This window comes from Oncorhynchus gorbuscha, linkage group LG25 (genome assembly GCF_021184085.1).
Source record: "Oncorhynchus gorbuscha isolate QuinsamMale2020 ecotype Even-year linkage group LG25, OgorEven_v1.0, whole genome shotgun sequence".
Lineage (NCBI taxonomy): Eukaryota > Metazoa > Chordata > Actinopteri > Salmoniformes > Salmonidae > Oncorhynchus > Oncorhynchus gorbuscha.
In genome coordinates this window covers 4027065-4040860 of record NC_060197.1, presented here as the reverse complement: position 1 = coordinate 4040860, position 13796 = coordinate 4027065, and the positions used below count along the sequence as shown (strand labels likewise).

Genomic DNA, 13796 nt, shown 5'->3' with positions numbered 1-13796 from the left:
ATCCCTGTTTTTACCATTAGGTTAGCCCCATCTCATCCCTGTTTCAACCATTAGGTTAGCCCCATTCCATTCCTGTTTCTACCATTAGGTTAGCCCCATCCCATCCCTGTTTCTACCATTAGGTTAGCCCCATCCCATCCCTGTTTCTACCATTAGGTTAGCCCCATCCCACCACATTCCTGTTTCTACCATTAGGTTAGCCCCATCCCACCCATTCCTGTTTCTACCATTAGGTTAGCCCCATCCCATCCCTGTTTCTACCATTAGGTTAGCCCCATCCCATTCCTGTTTCTACCATTAGGTTAGCCCCATCCCATCCCTGTTTCTACCATTAGGTTAGCCCCATCCCATCCCTGTTTCTACCATTAGGTTAGCCCCATCCCATCCCTGTTTCTACCATTAGGTTAGCCCCATCCCACCACATTCCTGTTTCTACCATTAGGTTAGCCCCATCCCATCCCTGTTTCTACCATTAGGTTAGCCCTACCCCACCCCATTCCTGTTTCTACCATTAGGTTAGCCCCATCCCACCCCATCCCTGTTTCTACCATTAGGTTAGCCCCATCCCATCCCTGTTTCTACCATTAGGTTATCCCCATCCCATCCCTGTTTCTACCATTAGGTTAGCCCCATCCCATCCCTGTTTCTACCATTAGGTTAGCCCCATCCCATCCCTGTTTCAACCATTAGGTTAGCCCCATCCCATCCCATCCCTGTTTCTACCATTAGGTTAGCCCCATCCCATCCCTGTTTCTACCATTAGGTTAGCCCCATCCCACCACATTCCTGTTTCTACCATTGGGTTAGCCCCACCCCATCCCATCCCTGTTTTAACCATTAAGTTAGCCCTATCTCATCCCTGTTTCAACCATAAGGTTAGCCCCATCCCATCCCTGTTTTTACCATTAGGTTAGCCCCATCTCATCCCTGTTTCAACCATTAGGTTAGCCCCATTCCATTCCTGTTTCTAACATTAGGTTAGCCCCATCCCACCCCATCCCTGTTTCTAACATTAGGTTAGTCCCATCCCATCCCATCCCTGTTTCTACCATTAGGTTAGCCCCATCCCACCACATTCCTGTTTCTACCATTAGGTTAGCCCCATTCCATTCCTGTTTCTACCATTAGGTTAGCCCCATCTCATCCCTGTTTCAACCATTAGGTTAGCCCCATCCCATCCCTGTTTCTACCATTAGGTTAGCCCCATTCCATCCCTGTTTCTACCATTAGGTTAGCCCCATCCCACCACATTCCTGTTTCTACCATTAGGTTAGCCCTATCCCGCCCCATCCCTGTTTTTACCATTAGGTTAGCCCCATCCTAGCCTTGTTTCTACCATTAGGTTAGCCCCATCCTATCCCTGTTGCTACCATTAGCTTAGCCCCATCCCATCCCTGTTTCTACCATTAGGTTAGCCCCATCTCATCCCTGTTTCAACCAATAGGTTAGCCCCATCCTATCCCTGTTTCTACCATTAGGTTAGCCCCATTCCATCCCTGTTTCTACCATTAGGTTAGCCCTATCCCGCCCCATCCCTGTTTCTACCATTAGGTTAGCCCCATCCCATCCCTGTTTCTACCATTAGGTTAGCCCCATCCCATCCCTGTTTCTACCATTAGCTTAGCCCCATCCCATCACATTCCTGTTTCTACCATTAGGTTAGCCCCATCCCACCACATTCCTGTTTCTACCATTAGGTTAGCCCCATCCCACCACATTCCTGTTTCTACCATTAGGTTAGCCCTATCCCGCCCCATCCCTGTTTCTACCATTAGGTTAGCCCCATCCCATCCCATCCCTGTTTCTACCATTAGGTTAGCCCCATCCCATCCCTGTTTCTACCATTAGGTTAGCCCCATCCCATCACATTCCTGTTTCTACCATTAGGTTAGCCCCATCCCACCACATCCCTGTTTCTACCATTAGGTTAGCCCCATCCCATCCCTGTTTCTACCATTAGGTTAGCCCCATCCCATCCCTGTTTCTACCATTAGGTTAGCCCCATCCCCCCATTCCTGTTTCTACCATTAGGTTAGCCCCATCCCATCCCTGTTTCTACCATTAGGTTAGCCCCACCCCATTCCTGTTTCTACCATTAGGTTAGCCCCATCCCATCCCTGTTTCTACCATTAGGTTAGCCCCATCCCATCCCTGTTTCTACCATTAGGTTATCCCCATCCCATCCCTGTTTCTACCATTAGGTTAGCCCCATCCCATCCCTGTTTCTACCATTAGGTTAGCCCCATCCCATCACATTCCTGTTTCTACCATTAGGTTAGCCCCATCCCACCACATTCCTGTTTCTACCATTAGGTTAGCCCCATCCCATCCCTGTTTCTACCATTAGGTTAGCCCCATCCCATCCCTGTTTCTACCATTAGGTTAGCCCCATCCCATCCCTGTTTCTACCATTAGGTTAGCCCCATCCCATCCCTGTTTCTACCATTAGGTTAGCCCCATCCCACCACATTCCTGTTTCTACCATTAGGTTAGCCCCATCCCATCCCTGTTTCTACCATTAGGTTAGCCCTACCCCACCCCATTCCTGTTTCTACCATTAGGTTAGCCCCATCCCACCCCATCCCTGTTTCTACCATTAGGTTAGCCCCATCCCATCCCTGTTTCTACCATTAGGTTATCCCCATCCCATCCCTGTTTCTACCATTAGGTTAGCCCCATCCCATCCCTGTTTCTACCATTAGGTTAGCCCCATCCCATCCCTGTTTCTACCATTAGGTTAGCCCCATCCCATCCCATCCCTGTTTCTACCATTAGGTTAGCCCCATCCCATCCCTGTTTCTACCATTAGGTTAGCCCCATCCCACCACATTCCTGTTTCTACCATTAGGTTAGCCCCATCCCATCCCATCCCTGTTTTAACCATTAGGTTAGCCCTATCCATCCCTGTTTCAACCATAAGGTTAGCCCCATCCCATCCCTGTTTTTACCATTAGGTTAGCCCCATCTCATCCCTGTTTCAACCATTAGGTTAGCCCCATTCCATTCCTGTTTCTAACATTAGGTTTAGCCCCATCCCACCCCATCCCTGTTTCTAACATTAGGTTAGCCCCATCCCACCCCATCCCTGTTTCTAACATTAGGTTAGTCCCATCCCATCCCTGTTTCTACCATTAGGTTAGCCCCATCCCACCACATTCCTGTTTCTACCATTAGGTTAGCCCCATCCCATCCCTGTTTCTACCATTAGGTTAGCCCCATCCCATCCCTGTTTCTACGATTAGGTTAGCCCCATCCCATCCCTGTTTCTACCATTAGGTTAGCCCCATCCCATCCCTGTTTCAACCATTAGGTTAGCCCCATCCCATCCCATCCCTGTTTCTACCATTAGGTTAGCCCCATCCCATCCCTGTTTCTACCATTAGGTTAGCCCCATCCCATCCCATCCCTGTTTCAACCATTAGGTTAGCCCCATCCCATCCCTGTTTCTACCATTAGGTTAGCCCCATCCCATCACATTCCTGTTTCTACCATTAGGTTAGCCCCATCCCACCACATTCCTGTTTCTACCATTAGGTTAGCCCTATCTCATCCCTGTTTCAACCATTAGGTTAGCCCCATTCCATTCCTGTTTCTACCATTAGGTTAGCCCTATCTCATCCCTGTTTCAACCATAAGGTTATCCCCATCCCATCCCTGTTTCTACCATTAGGTTAGCCCCATCTCATCCCTGTTTCAACCATTAGGTTAGCCCCATTCCATTCCTGTTTCTACCATTAGGTTAGCCCCATCTCATCCCTGTTTCAACCATTAGGTTAGCCCCATCCCATCCCTGTTTCTACCATTAGGTTAGCCCCATTCCATCCCTGTTTCTACCATTAGGTTAGCCCCATCCCACCACATTCCTGTTTCTACCATTAGGTTAGCCCTATCCCGCCCCATCCCTGTTTCTACCATTAGGTTAGCCCCATCCCATCCCTGTTTCTACCATTAGGTTAGCCCCATCCCATCCCTGTTTCTACCATTAGGTTAGCCCCATCCCATCCCTGTTTCTACCATTAGGTTAGCCCCATCCCACCACATTCCTGTTTCTACCATTAGGTTAGCCCCATCCCATCCCTGTTTCTACCATTAGGTTAGCCCTACCCCACCCCATTCCTGTTTCTACCATTAGGTTAGCCCCATCCCATCCCTGTTTCTACCATTAGGTTAGCCCCATATTATCCCTGTTTCTACCATTAGGTTAGTCCCATCCCATCCCATCCCATCCCTGTTTCAACCATTAGGTTAGCCCCATCCCATCCCATCCCATCCCTGTTTCTACCATTAGGTTAGCCCCATCCCATCCCTGTTTCTACCATTAGGTTAGCCCCATCCCACCACATTCCTGTTTCTACCATTGGGTTAGCCCCATCCCATCCCTGTTTTAACCATTAGGTTAGCCCCTATCTCATCCCTGTTTCAACCATTAGGTTAGCCCCATTCCATTCCTGTTTCTACCATTAGGTTAGCCCTATCTCATCCCTGTTTCAACCATAAGGTTATCCCCATCCCATCCCTGTTTTTACCATTAGGTTAGCCCCATCCATCCCTGTTTCACCATTAGGTTAGCCCCATTCCATTCCTGTTTCTACCATTAGGTTAGCCCCATCCATCCCTGTTTCTACCATTAGGTTAGCCCCATCCCATCCCTGTTTCTACCATTAGGTTAGCCCCATTCCATCCCTGTTTCTACCATTAGGTTAGCCCCATCCCACCACATTCCTGTTTCTACCATTAGGTTAGCCCTATCCCGCCCCATCCCTGTTTTTACCATTAGGTTAGCCCCATCCTAGCCTTGTTTCTACCATTAGGTTAGCCCCATCCTATCCCTGTTTCTACCATTAGGTTAGCCCCATCTCATCCCTGTTTCAACCAATAGGTTAGCCCCATCCCATCCCTGTTTCTACCATTAGGTTAGCCCCATTCCATCCCTGTTTCTACCATTAGGTTAGCCCTATCCCGCCCCATCCCTGTTTCTACCATTAGGTTAGCCCCATCCCATCCCTGTTTCTACCATTAGCTTAGCCCCATCCCATCACATTCCTGTTTCTACCATTAGGTTAGCCCCATCCCACCACATTCCTGTTTCTACCATTAGGTTAGCCCCATCCCACCACATTCCTGTTTCTACCATTAGGTTAGCCCTATCCCACCCCATCCCTGTTTCTACCATTAGGTTAGCCCCATCCCATCCCATCCCTGTTTCTACCATTAGGTTAGCCCCATCCCATCCCTGTTTCTACCATTAGGTTAGCCCCATCCCATCACATTCCTGTTTCTACCATTAGGTTAGCCCCATCCCACCACATTCCTGTTTCTACCATTAGGTTAGCCCCATCCCATCCCTGTTTCTACCATTAGGTTAGCCCCATCCCATCCCTGTTTCTACCATTAGGTTAGCCCCACCCCATTCCTGTTTCTACCATTAGGTTAGCCCCATCCCATCCCTGTTTCTACCATTAGGTTAGCCCTACCCCACCCCATTCCTGTTTCTACCATTAGGTTAGCCCCATCCCATCCCTGTTTCTACCATTAGGTTAGCCCCATCCCATCCCTGTTTCTACCATTAGGTTATCCCCATCCCATCCCTGTTTCTACCATTAGGTTAGCCCCATCCCATCCCTGTTTCTACCATTAGCTTAGCCCCATCCCATCACATTCCTGTTTCTACCATTAGGTTAGCCCCATCCCACCACATTCCTGTTTCTACCATTAGGTTAGCCCCATCCCACCACATTCCTGTTTCTACCATTAGGTTAGCCCTATCCCGCCCCATCCCTGTTTCTACCATTAGGTTAGCCCCATCCCATCCCTGTTTCTACCATTAGGTTAGCCCCATCCCTGTTTCTACCATTAGGTTAGCCCCATCCCATCACATTCCTGTTTCTACCATTAGGTTAGCCCCATCCCACCACATTCCTGTTTCTACCATTAGGTTAGCCCCATCCCATCCCTGTTTCTACCATTAGGTTAGCCCCATCCCATCCCTGTTTCTACCATTAGGTTAGCCCCATCCCATCCCTGTTTCTACCATTAGGTTAGCCCCATCCCATCCCTGTTTCTACCATTAGGTTAGCCCCATCCCACCACATTCCTGTTTCTACCATTAGGTTAGCCCCATCCCATCCCTGTTTCTACCATTAGGTTAGCCCTACCCCACCCCATTCCTGTTTCTACCATTAGGTTAGCCCCATCCCACCCCATCCCTGTTTCTACCATTAGGTTAGCCCCATCCCATCCCTGTTTCTACCATTAGGTTATCCCCATCCCATCCCTGTTTCTACCATTAGGTTAGCCCCATCCCATCCCTGTTTCAACCATTAGGTTAGCCCCATCCCATCCCATCCCTGATTCTACCATTAGGTTAGCCCCATCCCATCCCTGTTTCTACCATTAGGTTAGCCCCATCCCACCACATTCCTGTTTCTACCATTGGGTTAGCCCCACCCCATCCCATCCCTGTTTTAACCATTAGGTTAGCCCTATCTCATCCCTGTTTCAACCATAAGGTTAGCCCCATCCCATCCCTGTTTTTACCATTAGGTTAGCCCCATCTCATCCCTGTTTCAACCATTAGGTTAGCCCCATTCCATTCCTGTTTCTACCATTAGGTTAGCCCCATCTCATCCCTGTTTCAACCATTAGGTTAGCCCCATCCCATCCCTGTTTCTACCATTAGGTTAGCCCCATTCCATCCCTGTTTCTACCATTAGGTTAGCCCCATCCCACCACATTCCTGTTTCTACCATTAGGTTAGCCCTATCCCGCCCCATCCTTGTTTTTACCATTAGGTTAGCCCCATCCTAGCCTTGTTTCTACCATTAGGTTAGCCCCATCCTATCCCTGTTTCTACCATTAGGTTAGCCCCATCCCACCACATCCCTCGTATGGCATGGGGCAGTCCCTAAGGTGTGTGTGTGTGTGTGTGTGTGTGTGTGTGTGTGTGTGTGTGTGTGTGTGTGTGTGTGTGTGTGTGTGTGTGTGTGTGTGTGTGTGTGTGTGTGTGTGTGCGTGCGTGCGTGCGTGCGTGCGTGCGTGCGTGTGGGTGTGCGTGCGTGCGTGCGTGCGTGCGTGCGTGCGTGCGTGCGTGCGTGCGTGTGTGTGTGTGTGTGTGTGTGTGTGTGTGTGTGTATCTGATGAAACAAAATGAAATCCCCCTTTAACACCGTCGTGCTGCTCCCTCTATGACATATGAAACACCTACCTACCCAAGGCCCAGAGACCCGGCTGTCATTCGCTCTGTCATCTCCCAGACACAAATACGTTGGCTGGGAGAAAATTGCTGAGCAGAGAGCAATATTGTTGGGGAAACATCGCTAAAAGGGAGCATACGGTGGAAAGGGAGAATTACTTGTTGTTGTTTTTTTCATTCTTGCAAATGTTCCATTTCTGCTATGTGTCTGAGTGGAAATTGAGATTGAACTTATTGCTGGGTCGAAAGGAGTCTAAACTCCTCTACCTTGATGGAAGGGAGAGTCCATTCCGAGTGGAGTGGAAATTACATAAATCAGCCATGCAAACAGAGCCAGGCTGACAGCTAACACTCTGGCCGTTGAGGACAGGTAACTCCATGCATCTCGATCAGACTAGCACAGAGACAGGCTGGGTTGCCACTGTCTGGCAAGATAGTCCTCTCCAGTGTCACACAGCACAGTAGAACAGCAACACACTGCGTTTAGATAGAACTATAGCACATGCAAGACTCCATCTCCTCTGTCTGGATCCATAGTACACAGTGGTTCTTATCCAATTCATCTTATCAACTTCAGGTCCAACAGAGACAGCAAGAGAACGAATGGAGACAATGTCTACACCAGTCTCTGGCCGTCTGCGTGATTGAACATTTTGACCTAAAATGTATGGTCAAACTTCAGCATGTGGACTTCATGCCTCCCCCCATCTAATTTGTCTTACACACACAAACAGGCTGACTTCATACAAACACATTTGGAGCACCTCTGGGGCACTGGCAGAGACTGCGATCGAACAAAACCAAGGGGGGGAGGGGCCTAGGGAATGGAACCCATCAATACAGGTGAAAGTGATGGCAATCTGCTGACCCAATCATTGAGGAGTTCTCAGGGGGTAACTCTGTTCTTCACTACATGTCACCGTGGAGCGTCTAAAATCTATCAGCCTGGTGATTACATGTCAGTGTCCTTCGGTGCTTTTTGGATCCATTTCTTTATTATCTGTTAAGACGCTCAGAATCCGATGACATCTGCTCTCCACTTCATAATTGCCTCCAGGACTCTCCAGGCTGAGATGATGGCCAAATGAGTATCTGGCTGACTGCGTTAATCGCCAGCTACAGTGAGCTCCAAAAGTATTGGGGCAGTGACACAATTATGTTGTTGTGGCTCTGTACTCCAGCACTTTGGATTTGAAATGATACAATTACTATGATGTTAAAGTGCAGACTGACAGCTTTAATTTGAGGGTATTTTCATCCATATCAGATACACCATTTAGAAATTACAACACTTTTTGTACATAGTTCCCCCATTTTAGGGGACCAGAAGTTTTGGGACAAATTCACTTATATGCAAATAGTTAAGTGTTTGGTCCCATATTTACTAAATTTAATGACTGCATAATGACTAAATAATGTATTGTGTCATTTTAGAGTCACGTTTATTGTAAATAAGAATAAAATATGTTTGTAAAAACTTCTACATTAATATGGACGGGAACCATGATTACGGATAATCCTGAATGAAACCTCCCCTGTTATTGTGATGGTGAGAGGTTGTCTTGGGGTATGCTATTTGTGGGTCTTTAACTTTCTCCCTCATCATTACTTTGGAGCACACTGTATGTGATTTGAGGGTCTGTTGGCTAGCAACCAGGCTGGATGTGTCACAGGCACCACTCCAATCCTGAAAAACCGCACACAATCTGACAGGTTGGCAAACATGTCAAAGACGAGGCCACTCAGTTCCATGTTGTTGGATGTTTCACTGGCTGGAAAACAAATAGGTGCACAATACAGTCTTTTCTTATCGGGATCAAGTCCTACCAACGCAGTTTAAACGGCAACATTTTTTTATGGCCTTCAAAATGAAGTAATGAAAGAAATTCTATTATGCCGATTTAATTTCAAAAGACTCTCAGTTGCATAAAAAAAATCATGAGCTCTCGGCTGAGTATGAATATTTATGCGTCTGTGCCACTGCTTATAAAAGTAAAGAGGGCCTTTTCTAACCCACCCAAGACAACCCTTATCAGCATGATGTTTCCCTATAATGAAAGCCTTCGCAATGCACTTTCTGAGGAACAATTCATTGTTCTATATTTATGCAAGAGTCTTTCAGGTCGACATGTACTCTTTCTTGAATATACTACAACTACTACCACAACTACTACTGCTGCTGCCTCATTGTATCATATGAATAGGATGCACAGTTCAAAGTGAATTTCTCCCTGTGTCCCTGGATTTTACTACACAATGTATTACAGTTTGAACTAAATATTCCTAACTGAATGTACCTCTGATACTGATCCAACTGAAGCCTTCTCTCTTGTACCCACACAGACAGCAGACACCATGAATCCTGGTCTAGTGCTCCCAGTGAACTGATTCCTGATGCTTCTGTGGACTTGTGTGGGATCTGACAGCTCCTGATGTGCTGCCCTTCTCCCCTGTCTCGAGAACCCAAAGCCTCGAAAGCCCTGGCTGTTTTAGGTTGCAATTGGATGGAAGGAAAGTTAATTTAGCCCTGACAATTAATCTGCAGGAGCCAAACACCCTGTCTGGCTGTTGAAGCGTGACAGCGCTGGCGAAGCAGCAGCAACAGCCAGCCTGGACGGGTGCGATCTGTCTCTCAGCTCAACACTCTCACCCAGTCGCCATGCGCTTATCCACCTACAAACACTTCAACTCAGAAACTCATGCATTTTTAATGGCTTATTACAATGTGCAAGGATGCCACGTGTTTGTTCTTATTAATGGGTTTTCAATCATATGCGGCAGAACTATATTTCCAAATGTTTTATTTGAGGGTCAATTTTGTACACAAAAATGAATTTTGCAGTCAAACAAAGCTAAACAATCGCTTCCTGCAAGAAAAGAGGTTGTATTAATTAAATCCTCCAGTTCTTCTTTGTTTTTTGGCATTCGAATACAAGTTCTGCTTCAGTCTTCTGGGATCGGGAGGATGGTGTACAGTACCTACACTAAAATAATGACTAGAGCTGCAAGTCCTCTCTGAGTGTGAGAGGGAGAGAGGGAGAGGGGAGAGAGGCAGAGGGAGAGAGAGTGTGAGAGATAGACGAATAGAGAGAGGAGCAGAAAGTGAGAGAGAAAGGGGGGGCAGGTCTTGCAGTATTGTGTCACTGCTTATAATTGAAATCTATACCCCGAGGTGACAAAAACCTCTGTTAGATATGTGATTTATATGTGTTCTATCTTCCAGACTTTTATTGATCAACCTTGAAGATTCCTCAAAAAATGTCTCAAAATAATCTGGTGAAATATTGAACTCATGTTTTGTTTGTGTGCTCTGATTAGGAATCCTCTGTTTAGAACAAAACTTCAGACATGTTTGTGCATTTTTCTCTACTATCACAATATCACATCTCGCTCTTTCTCTCCTTTCAAAGTACACTGTAAACATGACAAATCTAGTGAAAAATCATAATTTTCCTATTCACATGTATCTGCCTAATATGCAGTGTTGTGTTCTCGGGCTCAAGCTAGATTTAAATACATACATCTAATTACTGTGGAAGTCTGAACTGGAGCCATGTGGTAGATATGCTTCTCTCTGTCATTCTAATAAGAAGATAATGGTTACAACTCCTACAGTGTACATTGTAACTAATGTACAGTATGCACCTTACACATCCCTATGTCATCTAGGAATGTCCTTGATTGGCCCATGTGACTACACCAGTCCCTTCATAGCAACAGAGGAAGTGAGCCATTCATAAAGAATAGGGTTAAAAGTGCTCCCAGTTGTCTGCTGCACGTCACATGGACACAGACAGACAGTAGCATTAAACCGTGGAGGAGGGAAACCTCTGTGTTTCTCTGAGCGAACTGTCAGTGATCTTGGCAGCAGACTGAACACTGATATTAGTGCAAGTGGGAGTGAACACTGAACAGAAAGTTAAAGTGAATCAAGCCTGACTTGGGCTGCTACAGATGATGGAACCTTGGGCCCTCGGGAGCATTCCACAAGCTCTGTGTTTGGTTTGGTCAGTTTGCTCTTTCTTTGTCATTTTTGTCTGTTGCCACTGGGTTTGGCTGTTTGCTCTCAGGTCTAGCCTTTTATCTTGCCTATGTAAAGTGCTGGAGGGCGAGACAGAGATGGGGCTGTGACCAGGAAATGAACCCCTCTATTCAGTATCACCTGAGGACATTGAGGAACTGTCTCTCTCCGAAACAGTCATGTTGATAGCTGTTACGTGGCAGAAGATGTAGATTAGACATACGACTTACCCTCCTCACCCCACCCTTACCCTCCTCACCCCACCCTTACCCTCCTCACCCCACCCTTACCCTCATTACCCCATCCTTTCCCCTCCATTCCTGCCACAGAGGCAGACAGAACCGTGTCCCGTAATGGTGTGATACATACCACTTCTTCTGGTTGCCTCGCTGTGCTTTATAAAGAGTATCTTTCCATGAAGTTTATATTGAGAGCAATACCCCCATAATAAAACACTTACTCCAGCTGATCACTGGACATCAGTGATAGGAGAGAGGGGCCTGCAGTGGAAATCGATTGTAAAATAAATTACCACAGGCAGCATAGACCTCGCCGGAGGCCTGAGGAGAAAGAGGTCGAATCTCCATTCCTTCTAAACTCCTTTGTGGGACAAATGTTTAAAAAAGAACGATTGAGAAAGTACTACTAAAAAAGTTATAAGAAACCAAACCTAGCTAACATCAATAATCAGATGGGGACGGCGTCAAGCGCTGGCGTTGTTTATGGATCTCGTTCACTACTAGGGTGTGCTGCATTTTCAGCAGACACTGAATTGTTTTTGATTGGCACGGGGCAGCAGGCCCTCATTTCTTCTCTCGCAGCCTCCTCTCCAAATCAATGGAATGTATAAACAGATCAGTTTAGTGGGATGGTGCCTCGCCGTTCACAGGTGCTCACTGTCAATCCAGCCAGTACAAAAGTCAATACAAATCCATAGCATTGACACACAGCAAGTGCCTCAGTAATCTGTAATCAGTCTTCCTCAACCAGCAGTTTGGGTTAGAGTCAAGACTGGACTAGAGCAGATTCATGGTAATGGATACTGTAACATCAAACCATTACAATGGAAATGAAATGAACATTATTGGTGGATTGTGTTTGCGTACAGATGTCGGATCTTAATTTGACCTACACTACCATTCAAAAGTTTGGGGTCACTTAGAAATGTCCTTGTTTTTGAAAGAAAAGCAAAACAATGTGTCTATTAAAATAACATCAAATTGATCGGAAATACAGTGTAGACATTGTTACTGTTGTAAATGACTATTGTCGCTGGAAACGGCTGATTTCATATGGAATATCTACATAGGTGTACAGAGGCCCATTATCAGCAACCATCTTGTGCTTCATTAAATATTACCCAGAAAACATCAGTCTCAACGTCAACAGTGAAGAGGCGACTTCGGGACGCTGGCCTTCTAGGCAGAGTTTCAAAGAAAAAGCTATATCTCAGACTGGCCAATAAACAGAAAATATTAAGATGGGCAAAAGAACACAGACACTGGACAGAGGAACTCTGCCTAGAAGGCCAGAATCCCGGAGTCACCTCTTCACTGTTGATGTTGAGACTGGTGTTTTGCGGGCACTATTTAATGAGCAGCCAGTTGAGGACTTGTGAGGCGTCTGTTTCTCAGACTAGACACTCTAATGTACTTCTACTCTTGCTCAGTTGTGCACCGGGGCCTCCCACTCCTCTTTCTATTCTAGATAGAGCCAGTTCTATGAAGGAAGTAGTACACAGCGTTGTACGAGATCTTCAGTTTCTTGGCAATTTCAATCATGGAATAGCCTTCATTTCTCAGAACAAGAATAGACTGATGAGTTTCAGAAGAAAGTACGTTGTGTCTGCACATTTTTTAGTAAAAAAAATAACAAAAAACTTTTTCTCCCCAATTTCATGGTATGCAATTGTTTAGTAGCTACTATCTTGTCTCATCGCTACAACTCCCGTACGGGCTCGGGAGAGACGAAGGTTACGCGTCCTCCAATACACAGCCCAACCATGCCGCACTGCTTCTTAACACAGCGCGCATCCAATCCGGAAGCCAGCCGCACCAATGTGTCGGAGGAAACACCATGCACCTGGCAACCTTGGCTGGCGCGCACTGCGCCTGGCCCGCCACAGGAGTCGCTGGTGCACGATGAGACAAGGATATCCCTACCAGCCAAGCCTCCCTAACCCAGACAACACTAGGCCAATTGTGCATCGCCCCACGGACCTCCTGGTCGCTGCCGGTCGCTGCCGGTTACGAAAGAGCCTGGGCGCGACCCCAGAGTCTCTGGTGGCACAGCTGGCGCTGCAGTACAGCGCCCTTAACCACTGCACCACCCGGGAGGCCCGTTTCTGGACATTTTGAGCCTGTAATCGAACCCACAAATTCAAATGCTCCAGATACTCAACTAGTCTAAAGGCCAGTTTTATTGCTTCTTTAATCAGAACAACCGTTTTCAGCTGTGCTAACATAATTGCAAAAGGGTTTTCTAATGATCAATTAGCCTTTTAAAATGATAAACTTGGATTAGCTAACACAACCTTCCATTGGAACACAGGAGTGATGGTTGCTGATAATGGGCCTCTGTCCA

General features: G+C 46.7%; 1 protein-coding gene across 1 annotated transcript in view; it reads right to left on the bottom strand.

Moving 5' to 3' along the window:
* Window positions 1-9603, bottom strand: part of LOC124014454 (pleiotrophin-like) — a 106601-nt gene extending 96998 nt beyond the window's left edge. The window contains exon 1 of the mRNA XM_046329444.1: window positions 9490-9603. The gene's annotated coding sequence lies outside the window, so the exon portion shown is untranslated. The remainder of the gene's footprint in view (window positions 1-9489) is intronic.
* Window positions 9604-13796: the final 4193 nt, after the last annotated feature.